At 45.7% G+C, this 21,391-nt stretch overlaps 1 protein-coding gene across 1 annotated transcript in view; it reads right to left on the bottom strand.

Annotated features, from left to right (window-relative positions):
• LOC129334336 (ephrin type-B receptor 5) overlaps nucleotides 1-21,391 on the bottom strand; it is a 211,808-nt gene that overhangs the window by 83,036 nt on the left and 107,381 nt on the right. The gene's annotated exons all lie outside the window — the stretch shown is intronic.

The following is a 21,391-nucleotide window of genomic DNA, read 5'->3' as shown; positions in this document are numbered from 1 at the left end:
TCTGAACGCCAAACAAGATGATCTACTGTTGAGTCACAGCCCCTCCCCTCCCCACGTATTGGAGAAACTTTTAAGTGGGGCTTGTTCACAAACCACAACAACAGCAAAATTCATAATATGCTTTTAAAGGCATAACCTATAAAAATGGGTGAAAAGCCAAAGATGTTTATAAATCTTTCAGTGTAGCTGGTCACCTGAGACGGCAGGCTGGCCACTTTTCATTTCAAGGAGGCGAAGAAATGTATTTCAATACTTTCTAAACCTCAAGTTTTTGGAGTCATACTGTCCTTTGGCAGCCGCATAAAAACTTTCAAATTGTCGCCATTTTCAACATGTTTCTTCTTGTCTCATGGCTGGGCCTGGAGCTCAATGTAATCACATACAACCAAGTGTAACTCCATAAAGCCCCTCTCATGAGAGCCCAGACCAGGAGAGAAGAGCAATCAAGTAGATTGTGATCTGTATGGGGGATGGATCTAGATTTGCATCTCTTTGCAACATACATTATATTCAAAGTCTGTGCAAACACCTGGGTTGGTTGGCTTATGGCTGACCTCACGCTCAGTTTCTAGTTTTGCCAGTCAAAAAGGGCCTCTAAAATGTTCAAGCTGAAATTTCCATAAAGCACGCCAAGTCCTACTATCTGCCTAATCAAAATTCACTTTAGGATATTGTTTGCATGTCAGATTTTTCTCGCTATTCTTGCTGACGCTGGAGAAACCAAATCATTCTCTTCTCACACTGATCCAAGACGTACTACAGGAGAGACAACCCGAAAAGAGATACACACGCCCATGAAAAACCCACTATATCCCTCAAGTTAAAATGCAAAGATATCAAGTCAGCCGGCAAGCTCGCTGGCAGATCCACAGCCTTCTTGCTCTGAAACACGAGTCTGTCCTTCTTTGTGAATTCCAGTCCCTCATCTGTTGCATTCTGCACATGCCCTTGCTAGAAACAAGAGCTATTCGCAAGAAAAATGAAAAAAGGCTGGGATAGTCTGTTCCTAATTGTAAATTCATGACAGAAACAAGGACAATTAGATGCTATTTTTCTCTAAAGGTAACGCTTTGAACAAATCAGCCGTAAGAGTCCCTGCTTGTCTGCTCTTCTACGTTTGCGCTCCTCTCTCTAAGGGATCTCTGTGATTTGGACAGCCTGGTCACTTTAGATGGGGAGAACTAACAGAAAGGGGAGTCCCTTTCCTTGCCGAATCAAAAAGAGCCCAGTAGCACCTTTAAGACTAACCAATTTTATTGTAGCATAAGCTTTCGAGAATCAAGTTATCTTCGTCAGATGCCTGATACAGAGACTGGTCAAATATAGAAGAGGAGGGAGAGAAGGGGAGGAGAGAGAAGAGGCAATTAGGGGGAGGAAGGGGGAGGGTGCAACCAAAACATTCCTTTGCTAGTATATGTAAACATCTCCTTTTGGTGTGTGGATCAGTTGGCTTCAAAGGAGTTTGCCCTGTTAGTTTGTAGCAGCCAAACAGCTAGACCATCCAATCCCAATGCAGTATGAGCCTTCGATAACCACAGCTCTCCCTGCCAGATGCATCTGACAAAGAGATCTGTGGTCCCTGCACTTGGTGTGGGCTTTCGGGGACCACAGATCTCTTTGTCAGATGCATCTGGCAAGGAGAGCTGTGGTTATCGAAGGCTCATACTGCATTGGAATTGGATGGTCTAGCTGCTTGGCTGCTACAAACTAACAGGGCAAACTCCTTTGAAGCCAACTGATCCACACACCAAAAGGAGATGTTTACATATACTAGCAAAGGAATGTTTTGGTTGCACCCTCCCTCTCTCCCCCCCCAATTGCATCTTCTCTCTCCTCCCCTCCTCTTCTATATTTGACCAGTCATGCATCTGATGAAGAGAACTTGATTCTCGAAAGCTTATGCTACAATAAAATTGGTTAGTCTTAAAGGTGCTACTGGACTCTTTTTGATTTTGCTACCACAGACTAATACGGCTAACTCCTCTGCATCTATTTCCTTGCCGAGTAATCTGTACCAACAAGATGCATATGCACAGATGTTCTACGCATGCCAGGTTTGAATACTGCCATGTAGTCTGATAATAAAGAAAATCAGAGATAGGCCTGTGTGATGCAAGGTTTTCTCTCTAAATAGCCACTGGATTCTCTCTCTAGTAGCTGCACCCCCAAGCGAAGTCTATAATCTTTGTTTCTGAATATACTCTTGTGAATTCCAGGAAAAAACACTCATCCTTAAAATCTGGAAGACAGAATTTCCTCCTCAATCAGTTTTTTGCCTTTGTATTTTTAAAAAATGTTTTATGGCTGATGACACAAACATTTTTGTGGTTTTCCAAGGCTCCAGAATAGGACGTTTTAGAGGGGAAAAATGAATCCAGGTCTGTAAACACAACTCTGCAAAGATTCCATGCTTTTGGGATGGAGTTCAGTTTGTGTGATATTTTCAATGTGCCAATTTTTGCAAAAAGAAAAAAAAAAGGTTCTTTCTGTTTTTTCCCTAAGCTGATGCATAAATTTTCCTTTTTCATGGCTGGAACATGAGGGGGGGAGGGAAAGACAGGAAGACAGGAAAAAATATTTCTCTTTTCTAGAATCAGCAGCTAGAAATGTTCCCCATAGCCTGTGAAATACTCAAATGCTGTACTGACATAGCAATTTAGAGCACAAGCAAAGAGCCACCTTGCATGCTTGCAGAGATGACACTCAACTGAGAGTGTAGGAAAAGTCACCTGGGAAAGGGCAGAGTCATTTTCTACTGGATCCAGAGGAGTTAGTCGTGTTAGTCTGTAGTAGCAAAATCAAAAAGAGTCCAGTAGCACCTTTAAGACTAACCAACTTTATTGTAGCATAAGCTTTCGAGAATCAAGTTCTCTTCGTCAGATGCATGGTACAGAAACTGGTCAAATATAGAAGAGGAGGGGAGGAGAGAGAAGAGAGAAGATGCAGTTGGGGGGGGGAAAGAGGGAGGGTGCAATCAAAACATTCCTTTGCTAGTAAATGTAAACATCTCCTTTTGGTGTCCTTTTGGGGTCAGTTGGCTTTTTGATTTTCTACTGGAGAAGCCTCTCTGTTACACACCACCAGTACTGTTATTGTACTTTGGTAACTGTATTTCTAGATTAACCCTCCTCTGCCTTTACAAAGGGGGGGGGGGACCAGGTAACATGCCACCAATGCCCAGGAGTTTAAAAACTTCACTTGCAGCCACGGCTTACCCATGCTTGCCACTGGCTAATTGATACAACCGAAACATGTGCTCTTCTTGCCTGCTCCTTCAATGCTGTTCTCTCCAGACAAGTTAGCGGAGGGCTCTCTCTCTTCCCCCTCAGAGCAAGAAGGTTTTCCAGCAACCCAAGAGACGTGGTGGGGATGGCGGGATGGGGGCCACTTGAGAGGCACCCGATGCTGTTCTGGGATCGCTGTGGACTGAAGGATCTCCAAGATGCAGAGGGCAGGAGTGTGGAAACAACACAACCCCGACATATTTGCTCAGGGCAAAAACCTGCCTTTGTCTCGCTGGGGGTTCAACAACTAGAGAGGCTGTTGCTGGAGGAGTCTCAGCTGGGGTCTGACGTGGAGTTTAATAGCCCTTCTTAGGGTCTCCAAGAGAAAACATGAAGGCTAAGTGATTTGGGGGGGGGGCCTAATTTGATAAAAGTTTTTGCAATTCCCTCCACCCCCCACCTTCTAGGTGCCAGGCACAGCCACTGCCATTCCTGGACAACCGAGGTGAGCCTGATCTCACCAGATCTCAGAAGCTAAGCAGGGTCGGCCTTGGTTAGTAATTGGATGGGAGACCTCCAAAGAAGACCAGGGCTGCAGGGGCAGGCAGCGGCAAACCACCTCTGTTAGTCTCTGGCCATGAAAACCCCTCCAGGGGTCGCCATGAGTCAGCTTTGACTTGAGGGCACTCTCCACCACCTCCATTCCCTTTACGTTCAGAACCATTTGCTTCTCTCATACACATCTGCAAAGCACAGGTAACAAACCTCACCCCACCCCCACCGGTAGATTATCCATTTAAGAAAAACACCCATAATCAATGGGAACCACTAACCCCTCTGTAATGATTTTAAGTGTGTGTGTGTGTGTGTGTGTGTGTGTGTCTTTAAATGCTTGGTGTGGTACAGATGAGGAGTGGGGGTGAAAGAGCGGGATGAGCGAGAGAGATGGCTGGTTGTTGACTGAGAGCGCGAGCGGAGCGCACTGCAGTTTTTAGTTACTGAGCAGAGAGGGAAAGAGGCTTTCTGGTTCAGACAGGCAAGCCGTGTGCAGCCTGAGAATCTCTCTGTATTTCTGAGAGAAAACATTCATTCTGTCTAAAGCAGGCAAACTGTGCGTGCGCCTGAGAGAGAGAGAAAAGCGGCTTTCTGGTTTAGACAGACAAACTGTGCGTGCGCCTGAGAGAAAGTCTATATACATATGGGTGTGAGTGATCTATCTGAAGCAGGCAAACTGTGTGTGCACCTGAGAAAGTTTATCTATATCTGTGTGACTGAGCCTATGAAAAGAAACTTTAAGAACTGAGAACTATCTTTGAAACCTCAAGCTTAAGTTATAGTGTGAAACGGTTACGCTTCTTGTAAGAATAAACGTTTATTTTTATTCTGGTTTTTCCCCATCCCAGAGTATATGTTATTCCTGTATCCCATTCCTTTCCTCAGGGCCACATAGTCCCACGAAGGAGCCTGACACTTAGACACATTATTAAAGGGGAAATTTAAATGAACTATTTTGGAAAATAATTCCTGGTGGCATCAATCTACCCAGAGGGTGTAAGAAGAGGGTTAAAGGCAAAATCTAACTGAAAAAGAAAGAGGGTTGTAACACCTTCTATTAGGCAAAGCCACGGTGACAGACCAATCTGAAGTAACCAAATGGAAAAGAACAGCCTCTGTCCTAGTACCCCACTCAGAGCCGGAGCTGTCCTCCAACTTAAGGAATCTCCCCCCAGCTCAGGGAGTTCTTCCACCAGAGAAAAAGCCACTTCCAACACAGGGAGGCTTCCAACTTGGCTGAGCAGAGTGGTGGGATTAGAAATGTAGGGTCTAGAAGGGGGTGGAAGTGTGTGTGGGGGGGGGGGCGGAGTTTTCCCAAGGATTCCCCCAACATCCTCCTTTTTCCTAGTGAATTTTTTCAAAAATTTTGGGGAGCACTGAAAAATATTCTTATGATGTATTTTCTCTATGAGAAATGCCTCAAGACAATGTTTTACTTACACAAGATGGGTATCATGAACATTTTTACATAAGAATGATAATTCCTGTATATACTGTAGACACATAAGATGTATTTCAAGGATATGTTTATAGCTTAAATGTAAATAGTTCTGGAAACAAGTAACATGCTAGAATCTGTATGGAGACGGTACACTTTTGAAAAGCCCATCATTTTCAATGGTAATATCCAAATACTATCCAAATAATATGCATCTTCTGGGCATGGAGCTGGGGGTCACTGGGGGCATGGGGGGGGGGAGGTAGTTGTGAATGACCTGCACTGGGAACAGGGTGAACTAGATGTCTCTGGAGGTCCCTTCGAACTCTAAGGTTCTATGAAATGTATACTAACCACACTGTGACACTATGAGACAGTTACGTATTTTCTTGTATTTACCTTAAACTTAATTTTTTTTTTCAATTTCTCATATATCTCAGATGGCAGAAACCAAGATACATGTACAGCAGAGGGGGCAGCAGTTCACAGTTCCCCTAGGGTCATCTAGTCCAACCCCCTGCACAATGCAGGAAATACAGCCCCAAACTGCATTTGTCTTTTTAGCTACCGTATCACACTGCTGACTGATGTTCAGTGTAGGGTCTACTAAGACCCCTAGATCCTTTTCGCACAAATTACTGCCAAGTCTCCCCCATCCTATAATTATGCATTTGATTTTTCCTTCCTAAATGCAGAACTTTGCATTTATCTCTGTTGAAATCCATTTTATTTGTTTCAGCGCAAGTTTCCAGCCTCTCAAGATCATCCTTATCCTTACTGCGTCTTTGACCTTATTTGCTACCCCTCCCAATTTAGTATCTTCTGCAAATTTAATAAGCATTCCCTCTATTCCTTCATTCAAATCATTTATAAAAATGTTGAACAGAACAGGTCCCAGGACCGATCCCTGAGGAACTCCACTTGTCACTCTTCTCCAATATGATGGGGAACCATTAACTAGCACTCTATGAGTGCGATCTGTTATGTGGATATTATGTGGAACCTTATCAAAAGCCTTACTGGAATTGAGATAAACTATGTCTACAGCATTCCCCTGATCCAGCAAGGTAGTAACTTTCTCAAAATAAGAGATAAGGTTAGTCTGGCATGACTTGTTCTTGAGAAACCCGTACTGGCTCTTGGTAATCCCAGCCACCCTTTGTAAATGCTCAAGGAGTGACTATTTGATTTGTTTTAAGATTTTTCCAGGTGTAGATATCAAGCCGATGGGTTGGTAGTTACCTCGATCCTCCTTTTTCCCCTTCTTGAAGATGGGGACAACGTTTGCCCACCTCCAATCTTCTGGTACATCACCTGATCTCCAAGGATGCATAAAAGTAGTGGTCAGACACTCAGAAATTACATCTGCAAGTTCTTTTACCACCCTTGGGTGTAATTCATCTGGCCCTGAGGACTTAGTTCCATTTAAAAAAACTAGGTGCTTATGTACTACCTCTATGCTGATCCTAGGCTGTAACTCTCCCCATTATGTGTTCTGTTATTGCCATGTTGAGCACCATCTCCCTCGCAGGAGAAGACTGAGGAAAAGTACAAATTAAGCACTTCTGCTCTCTCGGGTTTTTCCACATAGGAAAAACCACGTCTTACATCTAAGATTCAGCACATTTCATCAACAAAATCAGTTCTCTGAAACTCAATCCACAGGACATACTCGTCAGTTTTGATGTTGTATCCCTGTTTACGAAGGTTCCGGTAAAAGACACAATCACACTTATTAATCAGATTTTTCCAGAGGATGTAACAGCCTTATTCCGCCATTGTCTGACATCCAGTTACTTCCAATGGGGCTATGAACAGATGGATGGGGTGGCCATGGGAAGCCCGCTCAGCCCAGTTATAGCAAACTTCTACATGGAACATTTTGAAAAAATAGCTCTAGAATCAGCACCCCACAAACCTACAGTCTGGTTCCGGTTCGTGGATGATACCTTTATCATTTGGAGCCACGGCGAGAAAGAATTGATGGAGTTTTTAAACCACCTCAACAATATCCACCTGAACATACAATTCACCATAAAGAAAGAAATGGAGGGTAAACTTCCACTTCTAGATACCTTGGTCTTCCGCAAAGCAAACTTTCAGTTAGGTCACAAGGTCTACAGGAAACCAACTCACACGGATCGGTACTTACACAAAAACTCCAATCACCACCCTCGACAGAAAAGAGGCATAATAAAAACATTAGTAGACCGTGCAAGACGGATATGTGAACTGCATTTTCTCAACGAGGAAATTAAATCATCTAAACCACGCACTTCAAGCAAATGGCTACTCCAGAAATGAAATCAGAAGAGTGAGTAAACCAAGGATAAATCAAACAACTAAGGAAAAACAGTCTCCCACAGGAAAAGTGTTTTTGCCATATATCAAAGGAATCACTGATCAGATGGGAAAGCTTATGAAAAAGCACAACTTACAGTATTCAGACCCACCAGAAAAATACAACAGATGCTACGATCAGCAAAAGACAGTAGAGACCCCCTCACCTCTGCAGGAGTATACCGCATACCCTGCAGCTGTGGACAAGTTTACATCGGGACCACACAGCGTAGCATCCAGACAAGAATAAAAGAACATGAAAGACACTGCAGACTTGCCCACCCAGAAAAATCAGCAGTGGCTGAACATAGCCTAACTCAAACAGGGCACAGTATCCTATTCCAGGACACTAAAATACTGGACAACACTTCCAACTACTTTGTCAGACTGCACAGGGAAGCCATTGAAATTCACAAGCATAAGCACAATTTCAACAGGAAAGAAGAGACTTTAAGAATGAATAGAGCATGGTTTCCAGTTCTGAAAAACACCAGGCTAACAAAATACTCTACACCCTACAATAGCCCTGCACAGAAGATTAGCACATCAAGCACCAATCCATATGCAAAAGAACCTCCTCAGGATACAGTGAAGCCTCCCTCCACTAGCATCCCACACCCTGGGAAACTCTTACAGGATGACTCAGCCCAACCCCACCTTCCCGAGTAGATATAAATGACCTGCCAACATTTTCTCCACACTGTGACACTGAGAGATCTCTGTCTTTTGGTGCTACACCTCTGAAGATGCCAGTCACAGCTGCTGGCGAAACGTCAGGAACTACAATGCCAAGACCAGCCCGGAAAATCCACAACAACCATAGTTCTGCCCTCTCTTTATCGCCTGTTGCAATTTCACTTCCCTATCCCTGCAATGGGCCTAGCATGTCCTTGCTACTTTTCTTACTTTTAACATAAGCAAAGAACCCTTTTTTGTTGTTTTTAGCATCTCTTGCTAGCTTAAGCTTATACTGTGCTTTAGCTTTTCTAACACTCTCCCTACAAGCATTGGTTATTTGTTTGTATTCATCCTTGGTTATAAGGTCCTCCTTCCATTTCCTAAATGAGTCTTTTTGATTTCTCAGTTCATTAGAAAGTTGTTTATGAAGCCACCGTGGCTTCTTTAAGCTCCTTCTATTTTTCCTTCTCACAGGAATCATTTGTGATTGTGCTTTCAATATTTCACTTTTAAGAAACTCCCACCCCTCTTGAACTCCCTTCTCCTTAAGTATTTCTAACCATGTGATTCTACTCAGCATAGCTTTCAGTTTGTTAAAATTTGCTTCCCTGAAGTCCAACCTATATGTCTGACAGTAAATTCCCAAATCACATGGTCACTGCTACCCAGGGTGCCCACTACTTTCACCTCATCAACCAGTTCTTCCCTGTTGGTAGGAATCGGGTCCAAGATAGCAGAACCCCTTGTTTCCCTCTCCACTTACTGAAAAATGAAGTTGTCAGCAACACAAGTCAGGAATTTATTTCACCTTTCATCTTTAGCAGAGTCAGTCCTAGTATTCCAATTATGAATGTCATTTCACCAAGTTTCAGTAATGCCTATTTTGTCATGGTCTTCTTCCTGTATTAGCACTTCAAGTTCCTCCTGCTTGTTTCCCGTGTTGTGTGCATTAGTGTAAAGACATCGGGAAAAAACAGTGTTGCGTTTACCTGTAACTTGTTCATCAAAGTCTTCCATACAGGCATACATGGGACTGCGCTTGCACAGGCCTACCAAATTCGGAGATTTTTTTAGCTCAAAACCACCAGGGGGCGCCCTCGCCTCTCAGTGCACATGCACGGCTATCTTCCTGCAAAACGGCACCCTAAGAGGCGGGGCACCCCTGTTCACCTTCAGTCCTCTTTCACCACCGTACTCACCAGAAGAATAATGAGCATTAGCCGGGAAGGAGAGAGAGTATGTGTGCCTTCTCCTTTTTAGAGGTGTTGTCTTTTCTTCTTCTTAGCCTCAGGGTCAGCGGAAGGTCTCCGTTCTGAAGTCACCCCTCGTTCTTTCAAAGTTGAGGGCTGATCCAGTCGGATCCGAGGTGACCAAGTAGAGGTGGATCAGCGCTGCGTGGGAATCGGTGGAGCTGCAAACGACGTAAAGGGGGTTCAGCTCTGAGGAGTCTTGGAACCCAAAGGGATCAAATCCGACAGGGTAAGTGATGCTGGTTCCAAGGAGACCTTTCAGATCCGATGTGGATGGTTCCGACGGTGGTCTCGACTCTGAGTGCAATGGTGAAGGTCAGGAGCGTGGGGTTCTCGATCCAACCTGTTTTGGATTGGAGTGCTCAGAGGCGCCGGACGAGGCAGGTGGAGTTGCTTTAGCCCGAGGATCCGTGGCTGCCATGGCTCTTGGCCAGAGGGAAGCCTGTAACCTGCCCGCTCTTTCTGCTCTAGACTTTGGTGTAAAGTTGCGGCAATGTTCGCATGCTTGAGTGCTAGGCAGAACAGACAGTTTGAGTGCCCATCGGAGTGAGTCATCTTGCAATCGCAAGAAACACATCATTTAAAGAATGCTTTCTCAGATATTTTCCTATTCCTTTCCACAGATGTCGTTGAGCTAGAACCTCCTGCAACGGCAGCAAAAGAGGAACTGAGGGTGAACAGGGGGGGCCTGCCTCTTAGACTGCCGTTTCGGCGGGAAGATGGCTGCGCATGCGCACTGAGAGGAGAGGGCGCCCCCTAGTCGTTTTGACCTAAAAAAACTCCAAATTCGGCAGGCCTGCGCAAGCGCAGTCCCATATGCACTTACACTGGAAGACCGACAATGAACCATGAGTGATATGCCCTGACGCTTTTCTTTCTGTGCTTACCTGTAAGCTAATGTTTCCCAACATATGTTCCACTCCCTGCAGGTCTTCAGTGTTCCCTTCTCCAGTTACAGGCTTTGAATTTTTGTCTCTCCCCCCTTCCCAATAGGATTTAGTTTAAAGCCCTCCTTACCAGGTTTGCAGGTCTCTTACCAAACACATTTTTTCCTACCCTCATGAGGTGCAAACCATCTCTCAATGGAAGCGCTTCATCTCGAAAGAGTAAGCCATGGCCCAAAAAGCCAAACATCTCCTGATGACACCATCTACATAGCCAGTCATTTATTTGCAGTATCCTTCTTTCCCTTCCTAAACCACGGTCTTTGATAGGAAGAACTGACGGAAATACAGCCTGTGCTCCCAGGTCCTTAACCTTTTTACCCAGAGCCACATAGCCTGTTTTAATGCATTCTGGACTGTGCTGAGCAATATCATTTGTTCTCACATATATTAGGAGGAAAGGATAATAATCTGTGGATTTGATAAATGTTCCTACAATTTCTATCACATCCTGGATGCGTGCATCTGGTAGTCAGCATACCTCTTGAGATGACAAGTCTGGTCGGCACACTATACCTTCTACCTCTCTCAGTAGGGAGTCCCTAATTGCCAGCACACGCCTTCTCCTATACCAAGGAGAGGAAGCTCAAGTTTTCTCATCTGCAGGGGTCTGAGAAATTTCTTTCAAGGTTCAATGTGTCTGGGGGAGTAGCTCTTGATCCAGTGGTCCGGAATCAGTATCTATGGGGAGATCCTGGAACCGACTGCTTAGCATCAGAGGCTCAGAGTGTCTCCTGATTATCCTGCTCCTGTGGGTGACTTTCTTCCACGTGCCCACCTCTTGCACTGGGTGTCCTCCAAATCCTGAGACACCTTTCCCTCCTCCTCCTGTTGTCCTCTGAAAAGTGCTTCATGCCATGTACTCTTCACCTTCCCACATTAAATTGAGTGTGGACAAGACTGCCTCAAGTCCCTGTATCTTCTCCTCCAGTAGGACTACCAACTTACCCTCAGGAAAGAATACAAACATGCCACAGACTGTACATGCCACCGCCTCAGCTCTCTCACCAGCCATGCTGCTGCAATCCATTTCAGAGGTAGTTCCGGTTTTATGGTACTTCCCTGATAATTCCTCTGCCTAACTGCCTCAGAAGACAACCGGGGGGGGGCAAGCCTAACACCTATAAGACGTAAGAGATACTCCGCTTCTAACAGGGCCCACAGGCCATACCCACAGGCTAAGAGCCCCAGGGCAAGATCCTCTGGTGAGGAGGAGGAACCTAATTCAATTCAAGGCTCACTTGGCAGAGGGCAGGGCCAGCAGTCAGCCCCAGGCAAAAAAGACACTCTCCAATCTGCAAATGGCTCCAACCAAGGCAAAAGAGACAATCAGGAAAAAACACTCCAACTGGCACCACTTTGCACTCACACACACTCCCCCAAACACTGTCCTCCCACACAGTAACCTCGGCTAATTCCCCGTAGTAGTTAAGGAAGGCAACAGAAAAAGACCCTCCGCTCCATCCGCTCTCTTTCTTGCTCCCTCTCAGAGCCCAGGTGGCTGTGATGTACGTTTGCAATGTCACCTATAGAAAACTAAGCTATCAATACTTTCGCATTCCATAAACATAGTACAATTCTATATGGTAAATTAGAAAACAATGCATTTTATATTATTAAAACAGCTAAATAAGTTTGGGTTTGATAGGAAAGTAAGGATTACATATATTTCAATTTCCCCCCAATTTGTTTTTTTTCCCTCACGCCCCAACTTATTTTACCCCACAGTTTGTTTCATATGAAAAACGATATTCAAAAGAGAGATATTTGCATTAAAGAGCAGAATCTCTTTTTCTCCTGCAACCTGAACAAATATTTGAAAGAGACACTGGGGGGCACTGAATGCCACATCCGGCCTGCCACTGGCTTCTCCTGGCCCGGTCCCTCTCGAGGCCTGATCCCGCACTGACCTGACAGCCACAGAATGGACCATGCCAACATTTCTCGACACGTTACTGTGCAGCTGCCAGACCACAAACTGATAGTCACAGGAGAGGCCTTGGGCATGTGAAAAACACAAGACGGTCTCAGGCAGGGTAGGACTGGTGTGTCCTGACACTGGGGGGGGGGGGGACGTGCGGGGATAAAACGTTGAAGCAAGGGGAGCAGTGGAAACATTATACATGTGGTGGAGAAAGGCTCAGAAAGGCAGCTGCCTTTGCCTCCAAGTGTTCACCGGCAGATGAAGAATTATTCAGGAGACAAAAGCATTGCCCTGCTGACCAGACACCCGACCATGTATGACGTTTCCAGCAGAGTCAGTATCTCTGTGGACAAAAATCGCCCCCCAAAATCTGGGCCCCCAGAACTAAATATGCAGGCCAGCGCTGCATTGGTCATAGCTGTGCTCACACTTCAGGGACTTGCAAGCAGCTGAAATGGTGGCCTCGCTCTGTTCATGGCACAGCACCTGCACAGACAAAGGACTGCTGTGGGGGATTCAGTATTCACCCTTAGGGCGTTTTCCTTTCCTCTTGCAGACAAAGAAAGGGGCCGAGAATCTCCCACCCTCAGTGGGTAGGCCGTGGTTTCTCTTTGCCTGTGTTACTAGATCATGCAAGAAATTCTTGCTCTCCAGGAGGAGGCGAGTCTGGCCTCAGGGCTGCTTACCTCTCCCTACGTTCCAGAGGCAGCGCTTTCTTATCGTGCTGTTGCTTTAAATCTTCCAAGGGACTACATGAACATACAAAGCTGCCTCATACTGAACCGGATCATGGCCTAAGTACCATACAGTCTCCTCTAACTGGCAAGAACCCTCCATGAGCTCAAGTTAAGGAAGATCTTTCCCAGTGTGCCGGGGACCGAACCTCCAAAACAGATGAGGTCTCACAGTTCCTTTCCCCCTTGATCCCTCTGGCTGGGAACAGCCAACAGGCACCTCAGCTGAGAACGGAGAAATAAAAACCTGACTCTTCGTTCAACATACAAGCTCATGAAACTGCCTGATGTAGGCCAACGTTAACGACTCTGAAATAAGTTGGTGAACAAACATTTTAAATGACCGCAAAGAAAAAGGTACGACAGTTTTTAGCCGCTGGCACACACAGCCCTGTTTTTGAGCTGTTGGACTGATTGTGTCTACACCGAACACAGCCGTGCACGAGAAGACGTGCCTCAGAGCGGCTCAGGCTGTGGCCAAGTGTGATATGCTTTGCCGAAGGAGCTGCTCTTCCCCCCACTGTCTAGCTAGGAACCGAAGAGGCTCCCCTGGTCAACAGAGCAAGGATGGGGGGGGGCGGTCACCCTCCCCCACCGGCAGCATCTCCCCCTCTGATAGGCAGACCCGACTTGCACAGTCTACCCTTTGTCGAAAGGGAGGAAAGTAGGGCACATCTATGTGCCTGGCAGCTCTACGCATTGCTGTGATGGGAGGGGGAAATCTAGCAGAGCAGCCAAAAGGGGGGGGGGGAGAGAGTGTGAGAGAGTGAGAGTGTGTGTGTGTGTGTGAGAGAGAAATAATGGTAAGATACAAGAAACAACAGAATAATGCCCAGAATTGCTGCCGCACATCGAGTTACCCCTTTCTGTAATGCAGGGCCCCACTACCTTTCTGAGCCTGCAGGCACTTTCAGAATCCTGACACAGGGTGGGGGGCACAATCACGAAACGCCACCGAGGTGGAACCACCCACAAAATGTCAGGGAGCCAGGTTATGCAGAAGTCTAATAGTAGCAACTCTTCAGCATTTCAGGCAGAAGATCTGTTTAATACAGGGATCCTTTTCTCCCGGTGGGGGAAAGGGAGCCTCACCTTTCACGCTCCGCCCCCCCCCCCGCCATCACTCACCTGGCCGGTGGGGGGAAAGGCGTGGCAGCGGGGCTCCCGGGCACACTCCAGGGGCGGCACAACAACATGCCTCCCAGGAGTGACGCCACTGTGCCGCCCTGAGAGCACTCCTATGCTTCATCACGGGCCGATTTTGCTCCCCGACGGGCCGTTTTGGCCTGCCAAAATTGGCCCGTGGCACAGCATGCGTGTGCCTGGACTAGGGGACCTGGTCATGCTAGTTTAACAAGGTACCTTTAAATCTGCATAGCCGACCATAAACTCTATTGGGCAAAAGCCCCACCTGGCCCCGTCCACTTTCGAAAAGCACTTGGTGGGAGCCGTGTGCCCACGGGGACCCTGGCTATAACGCGGAGTTCCCGTCCCCTCAAGAAACTGCAAGTGAGGCCTGCTGGGTCAGATCAATGTCCCGTCTAGTTCAGCCACCTGTACCCAACAGAGGCCAGTCACACGTTGCGGGGAAGCCCACCGGCAGAGCCCGCAGACGACGCCGTTCCCTGCCGCTTGTTCCCCCAGCACCTGACCCCCCAGCAGAGGCACTCGGCTCCCACGGCCAGCACCCACAAGCCAAGCACGCCTTCCCTTCAGACCTTTGCCTCAGCCCATTCTTAATCCATCTGAACCTGCGGAAAGTTCCAGAAGGCCACTTCGCTGCTGTGCCGCTGCTTCCTTGAACCTACCGGAAAATGGGTTCATAAGGCAACATCACATTCTAGTACTATGGGAGGGGGAGAACAGGTTCTCTCTATCCACTTTCTGCCCATCACACACCATTTTTCAGACCTCTAAAACATCGCCCCTCCCCCGCCTTCTTCCTCAGCTAAAAACCCCGTTCACTTCAGCCTTTCTTCTTAGCACGAGCGATCCCACCCGAGTGACCTTCTCGGTTGCCGTCTTCTGCACGTCTCCCATCCCTTCCGTATATTTAATGAGATTTAGCAGCCAGAAGCGGCCACAGTACTCAAAAGGAGGCCTCATCGGGGATGCTGAATGTTTTACAGTCGCTGCTAATTACTGTTAGCCCAAGAGGAGAAGTGGAAGGCAGGGGACGCACGGCATCCGTACCCACAGCGAGTCCTAGTGTGTGTCTGGGAAAGGGAGAGGAGGATGCGACGGAGGGCCGCTGTCGCTGGACAACCTGAGTTCTGACGTGGATAGGCACAGAGAAAGAATGCACATCCCGAACGTACGTGAGGACCGAGGGCCTTCTTCGTGTCAAATTACTTTCTCCAGTTTTTTATAAAAATACAAGGTCTGGCTGGTAACATGGTTTGATTAAATGATTAGCAACCACCTTTTAATGAATTTTAAAAGCACTCTGCATGAAGCAGGCAGCAGAATTTTCAAGCAGAATTTTTTAGTGCAAGCCTTCCCAACCTGCAACCCTTCAAAACCCCAGAGAGCCCGGACCGTCCGAACGAGGCCATTCCCCACTCTGTGCCTCTCTGCGTAGGGAATGCGGGGGAAGGCCCTTGCTCTGACACACACACACAAGAATCATCTACCAAGTACAAGACTTGCATTCATGTGCACACTTGTGCAGATATCCTTGATTTTAAAAACCAATTGACCAATGAAGATTTCTTTCACGTTGGGTTCACAACTTAATTTTTAATTTAATGTAAATTGTGAGCCTAAATCTTTAAAGACTAGGACCAGTAACTACTATCCCCAGCGGCCTTTGCAAACCTCTTGTAGCCCTGTTCACATCACAGTGAATGTACGTACAATCTGTGTACACTGTACACTTGCTTTTTCTTTAGATCCGTGTTGAGTAATTCTCAAGTTACATTCAGGGCATGTAGAGCAGATTGTGTGATTGAAACCCCAGATCCATCTGGGTGTTGGTCCCGGTTTCATTTTTAAAATGAATCTGTGTCGGTTGCCTCTCTTTTACAAAATGGTGTATGCTGGTTGTACATGTGTTCACTGTAACAAGAATAAGGCTAGTGAGAATGGGAACGAGGCAGGGCGAGCCCTGGCCAGACCATGGTGATAAAGTGCTGCTGATCTATTGCAGAAGGGGCCAAAATAATTTCTCTGGGGATCTTGAAGGAGATTCAACAGCTCAATGATGTAGCTATCTCTATATTAGGGAGATTCACTGGGGAAACCCCCCTGTTTTTGGTCACTCTGGGCTTCCTCTTCTCTTCCTGCTAGACAAGAAGAAAAAAATAGCAAAATGAATTCATACTGCCTGCTAAAATGATTTGCAGAGATTAAATGTGTTTCACAGATGTTAAAGCTTCCCCTACCTTCCTAATGGAAAGATAATTGGAGAAAAATCACCGTGACGAAAAATTTTGAGCAACTTGAATTTTTTATTTCCCGCATCGGTCAAAGAGGACCGGATTGACAGCACTGGAGGCAAATGGCTTGCATGTGGCCGGAGAGACAGTGAACCGTGAGGCATGGGGAGGGTTTGTAACGAGCTTTTGCCCGTGTCTGAAACTAAGCTTCTACTAGCCAAAAGAAAGATGTATCTTTCTCCTGGAAAGCTTTCAGCAATTAGTTCTCAGACCTGTCAAACAGATAAGTTCTTTGAACCACCTGTTTATCAGTACATTTATTTATATAGGGTTCAATATTGCTTTGCAACTCTTTATCAAACACACAGACACCTATCTAGAGTTTATTTCACTTTATTGAAAATACACCCTAGTTTTTTTAATGAAGCAAGTAATCAAGATATAAATGGCTATTCATATAAATCCTATAAAAACAGAACACAGAAAAGCAATAAGAAATAAGTTTGCTAACATTTCTTAATAAATTCCAAGTTTAACATGATCAAAGTTTCTACGAAATGCATAGGTAAAAATAAGTTCTCACCTAAATTCTCTCAAGAGATTTCTTCCATCACAGCTCTGCCATTCTATCTGAGTTTGTAATTTTATAAGTCATCATATGCAAATATCTAAGGTCTATTCACATGATAGCACAAACAAAAGACAATTAGTCTGATGCTTCATTGAATATTCATAGTTTCTATTGTATAACCTTACAATTAGTAAAAAATTACGTTATACTCAAACTTGCAAAACAAAACTATAAATCTCTGAGAAGTGTCAGAAAAAGTTAAGTTGAGAGATCATCATTGGTTGAATCGCCGATAGAGGAACATTAATCTCGATAAAGTCCACTATTTTAATTAACTGTCAAAAGATTAAAGCACACCTGTTAGAATTACCTAACACATAGAAAAAAATACACAGACGGTTCATGCAAAGTCTGAATGTTCACCTAGAATACAAGTGCTTGCCCTAGTATTGCTCACTATTGATTATTGTCGTGTGCTTTTATCTATATTGGTGCTACAGGTTAACTGCCTCCAATCTTCCTCGCTTCATTTATTTATTCTCTTCAGTTAAGATCTCGAAGCGGTTCACAACAATTACAATTAAAAACAAGACAAAAATATAATATTTAATAAAAATAACAATAAAACCGCCTAATACAAATAATTAAAACCACCCTAGTTCCAAGCCCAGCCTATAAAACCCTGCAAATAACATAAAAATTGCAGGTAGATAAAAATGCACAGCCATTTGCTCTGCCTCACAAAAGAATATTGGATACCAAAGGCACGCCAGGATTGTTCTCCCGTAAAGAGTTTTTGAAACATCAACAGGTCCTGCTGAGCACGAATGCGTTCCAACAGCATGTTCCACAGGGAGGGCGCCACAAACATAACGGCCCTCTTCCTCGTGGAAGAGAGTTGCGTCACGCTGGGGCCAAGACCACCAGCAAGCTCTGAGAAGATGAAGGAAGCCGGCGACCCGGGGGTGGGGAGGTCATAATGGAAGAGGCAGGCCCAAAGGTACGAGGGTCCCGTACTGTGAAGCACTTCAAAGGTGAGGACAAACATCTTGAATTGGATCCAGAGGCCAACTGGTAACCAGTGCGCAGCTGCTTCAAAATCAGTGTTCTATGAGCTGACCATGGTGACTTGGTCAGCAATCGAGCAGTCACATTCTGTACCGCCTGAAGTCTCTGGAGTATCTTCAAGGGTGGCCCTACCACACAGAGTGGGTTGCAGTAGTCCAAATGAAAGGTGACCATCACATAGATCAACGTGGCAAGGTCAGACTGAGATAGATCTGGGGAAAGTTTTGGGGCCTGGCAAAGATAGAAAAATGCTGTCCCAGCCACCATGGGCACCTGTTTGCCCACGGAAAGCTTAGAATCAAGCCAAACCCCCAAAATATCCACGGAGTCAGCAGCAGAAAGCTGGGCTCCATCAAGTAACGGGAGTGACAAATTCCACCACTGAAGTCCTACCAGCCACAGGGCCTCGTCCCACGCCACCACTCTCTTCAGGGCGCAAACATGTGAGAGGGTAGAGAGGTGGAACTCTAACCATTGCAGCAGTGTTGACAATTTCTCTTACAAGGAATATTTTAAACCCTTTTCTAAAAAATCCTCCTTTACCCTGCAAATCTGCATTGGCTTTCTTCAGCTTCTTGGGCCTAATTCAACTTGCCAGCGATGACTTCTGAAGTGCAAAGCGGCTTGGAGGGAACCAAAGTGGGATTATTCAAGCCTCTGAACAAGCCCCCAACGGAGCCATTTCTCCTGCCCTGACGGTGGGCAATTCCAAAGCTGGGAGTGCCCCAAGGCTGGAGCCGAAGGGTGAATGAAGGTCAAGTGACTCTTTGCCCTTGGCCAACGGCCTGGTGTGTGGCTGGGCCAGCAGACCCCTCTCCTGCCTGGGAACACCATGAGGTTCATCTCCTGCAAGGTGTAGTTTAGCTTCCTACAAGTCTGAGCTCTTATTTTTTTTTAAAAAGTACTTTTCTAGCCCTTACGGGTGGAAGCGTGTGCTTGAAAGCTTTGTGGGCATTGCCTAATGAAATCCCAGAGGGCTTGCCGAATGGGATTTCCCGTGAGCAACAGAGGGCTGTTCCCCTTGTGCCCTCCGTCATCCGCTTCCAAAGGCCCCTGACTGGATGCTGCTCAAAGGTGAAGGCCCAGCGAGATAGACTGGCCCAGCAACAACTTCGGCATGATGTTTTTAACAGGCGCTGCCTACGGCAGAGAAACCCTGATAGTTTCACCCCATGCACAAGGCCAGAGAGAAGTGCAGGCTGCGCACTTGCCCAGTGGAGGCAGGAACGGTATTACCTCAGGGTATCCAGAGAACTGCCACTTCCTATTAAGTCAGGGCTGGTATACTGCCTACCCCGCGTGGCCTGTCGGGGGCTTTTTATTCCCACCACTGGGCACGGTGTCAGCTTGCCGCCACTGTTCAGCTGGGCATGGCTTGTGTGCTCAGAGAGACTGACCCACTTTCTCCTCTCGTCTCGTCTCCTCCTCCCCCCAGACTGTATTCTGAGTGGAAGAAGCGATGGGGGGAGGGGGGAGAGAAACGACACCCCCCCCCCCGAGAAAACGGGGGCAAAACCCAGTCTTAGGTTGAGGTACGACGGTCTGGGGGGGGGACAGGAGGGGGGTATTGGGAGGGGTAAGCTTTTCTCGCTGGGACTTTCCTTCCCAATTTTTCCAACAGAAAAAATGGAAATTTGGGGAGAGCACAACAAAGAAAAACAAAAATCCTGTGAAATGTTTCACTTTGGGGATAAATCAAATGCTTTTTAAGACCAGACTAATAATAGTGTAGAGATTTTTTTTTAACAACCAACAATCTAAGTTAACAGAATAATTTCTGTATTTTCTGCAGACATAGACAACATATTTTCAAGCATGTGTTTATTGTTAAACTGTAACTATTTTTTCCATCACTAATGTGCTATTTTTTCAAAGTTTTTTTTTTTAATAAACTTTTTATTAACTTTAAAAAAACAACATACAATGATTTTTTCAAAGTTGTAAGTTTAACTCGACATCCAAATATTATGCCAGACCTACTTGGACTGCACAAGACTGTTTCCCTCCAAATAATACACTTTATTTTGTTTATCACAAAATGTGTATTCCTGTTTTCTTTCTCCTACTTCTCAGATGGCAAAAATTAAGATACATGTGGTGAGATAACATAGGGTGCTGCAGTATTGCAAATATTCCTAATACTGCTGGTAAAAAATTTGCAGAGCTATCCTAAGCAATTAACTCCTGTAAGCCCTTTGATTTCAATTAGGGCTCCCAGCCAATGACTGGCAACCAGGAGGGGGGGGGGGCATTACACTGATGGTGAGACCACGGAGTTTTGTCTGAATCCTACAGCATCATGTCAGCATCACACTGATAACGTGACATCACTTCCGGTTATCTGCCAGAAGTGATATTGCTCCACTGGCTTAACACGTATTTTATAGACCCACCTCCCCATCCTCCCTGCCCCCCTAACTTCTCTGGACATAGTAGGGCGTCACTTTGCTAAGGGTAGCGTTGCTAGGCATGTATGCACTTAAATGTCCTAAATATGCCAAGTAGTACAATTATATATGCCATGTTATAAATGACATAGTTTATTTTGTTAAAGCACTGTATAATAGGGTTGATAAAATATAAATATTGTATATATCCCCCCCCCCCCAAATGTACATTTTTCCTGAAAAAATATGGGGGAGAAATGGCTTCAAGATTTCTGGAAATTTTGTATTTGTATTCTTGGGGCTCTCCTCCTCCCCCAAAGGTTTTCAGTAGGTAACACACGTGCATTCAAGTACCCAGAATACTGCAATAATACATTTGTTATATAGCTTGGTGGTGGGAAGAGCCATCAAGTCAGAGCTGACTTACGCTGAACCCTGCTGGGTTTTTAAGGCAAGAGATTAACAGAGGTGGTTTGTCGTTGCAGCCTTGGCCTTTGTTGGAGGTCTCTCATCCAATTACTAACCAACGGTGACCCTGCTTAGCTTCTGAAATCTGATGAGATTAGGTTCGCCTGGACTATCCAGGTTGTATACTTAGCTTAGTATGCAGTATTTAATGATAATTCAGTTGTTAATAACCAGGAATAGAATCAAAGAATCATAGAGTTGGAAGGGGCCATACAGACCATCTAGTCCAACCCCCTGCCCAGTGCAGGATCAGCCTAAAGCCTCTCTGACAAATATTCATCCAGCCTCTTCTTGAAAACTGCCAGTGAGGGGGAGCTCACCACCTCCCTAGGCAGCTGATTCCACTTTTGAACGACTCTGACGGTGAAAAAGTTTTTCCTAATATCCAGCCGGTACCTTTCTGCGTGTAATTTAAGCCCATTGCTTCGAGTCC

This window comes from Eublepharis macularius, chromosome 8 (assembly GCF_028583425.1).
Source record: "Eublepharis macularius isolate TG4126 chromosome 8, MPM_Emac_v1.0, whole genome shotgun sequence".
Classification (NCBI taxonomy): Eukaryota; Metazoa; Chordata; class Lepidosauria; order Squamata; family Eublepharidae; genus Eublepharis; species Eublepharis macularius.
This window is presented reverse-complemented; position numbering and strand designations above follow the sequence as displayed.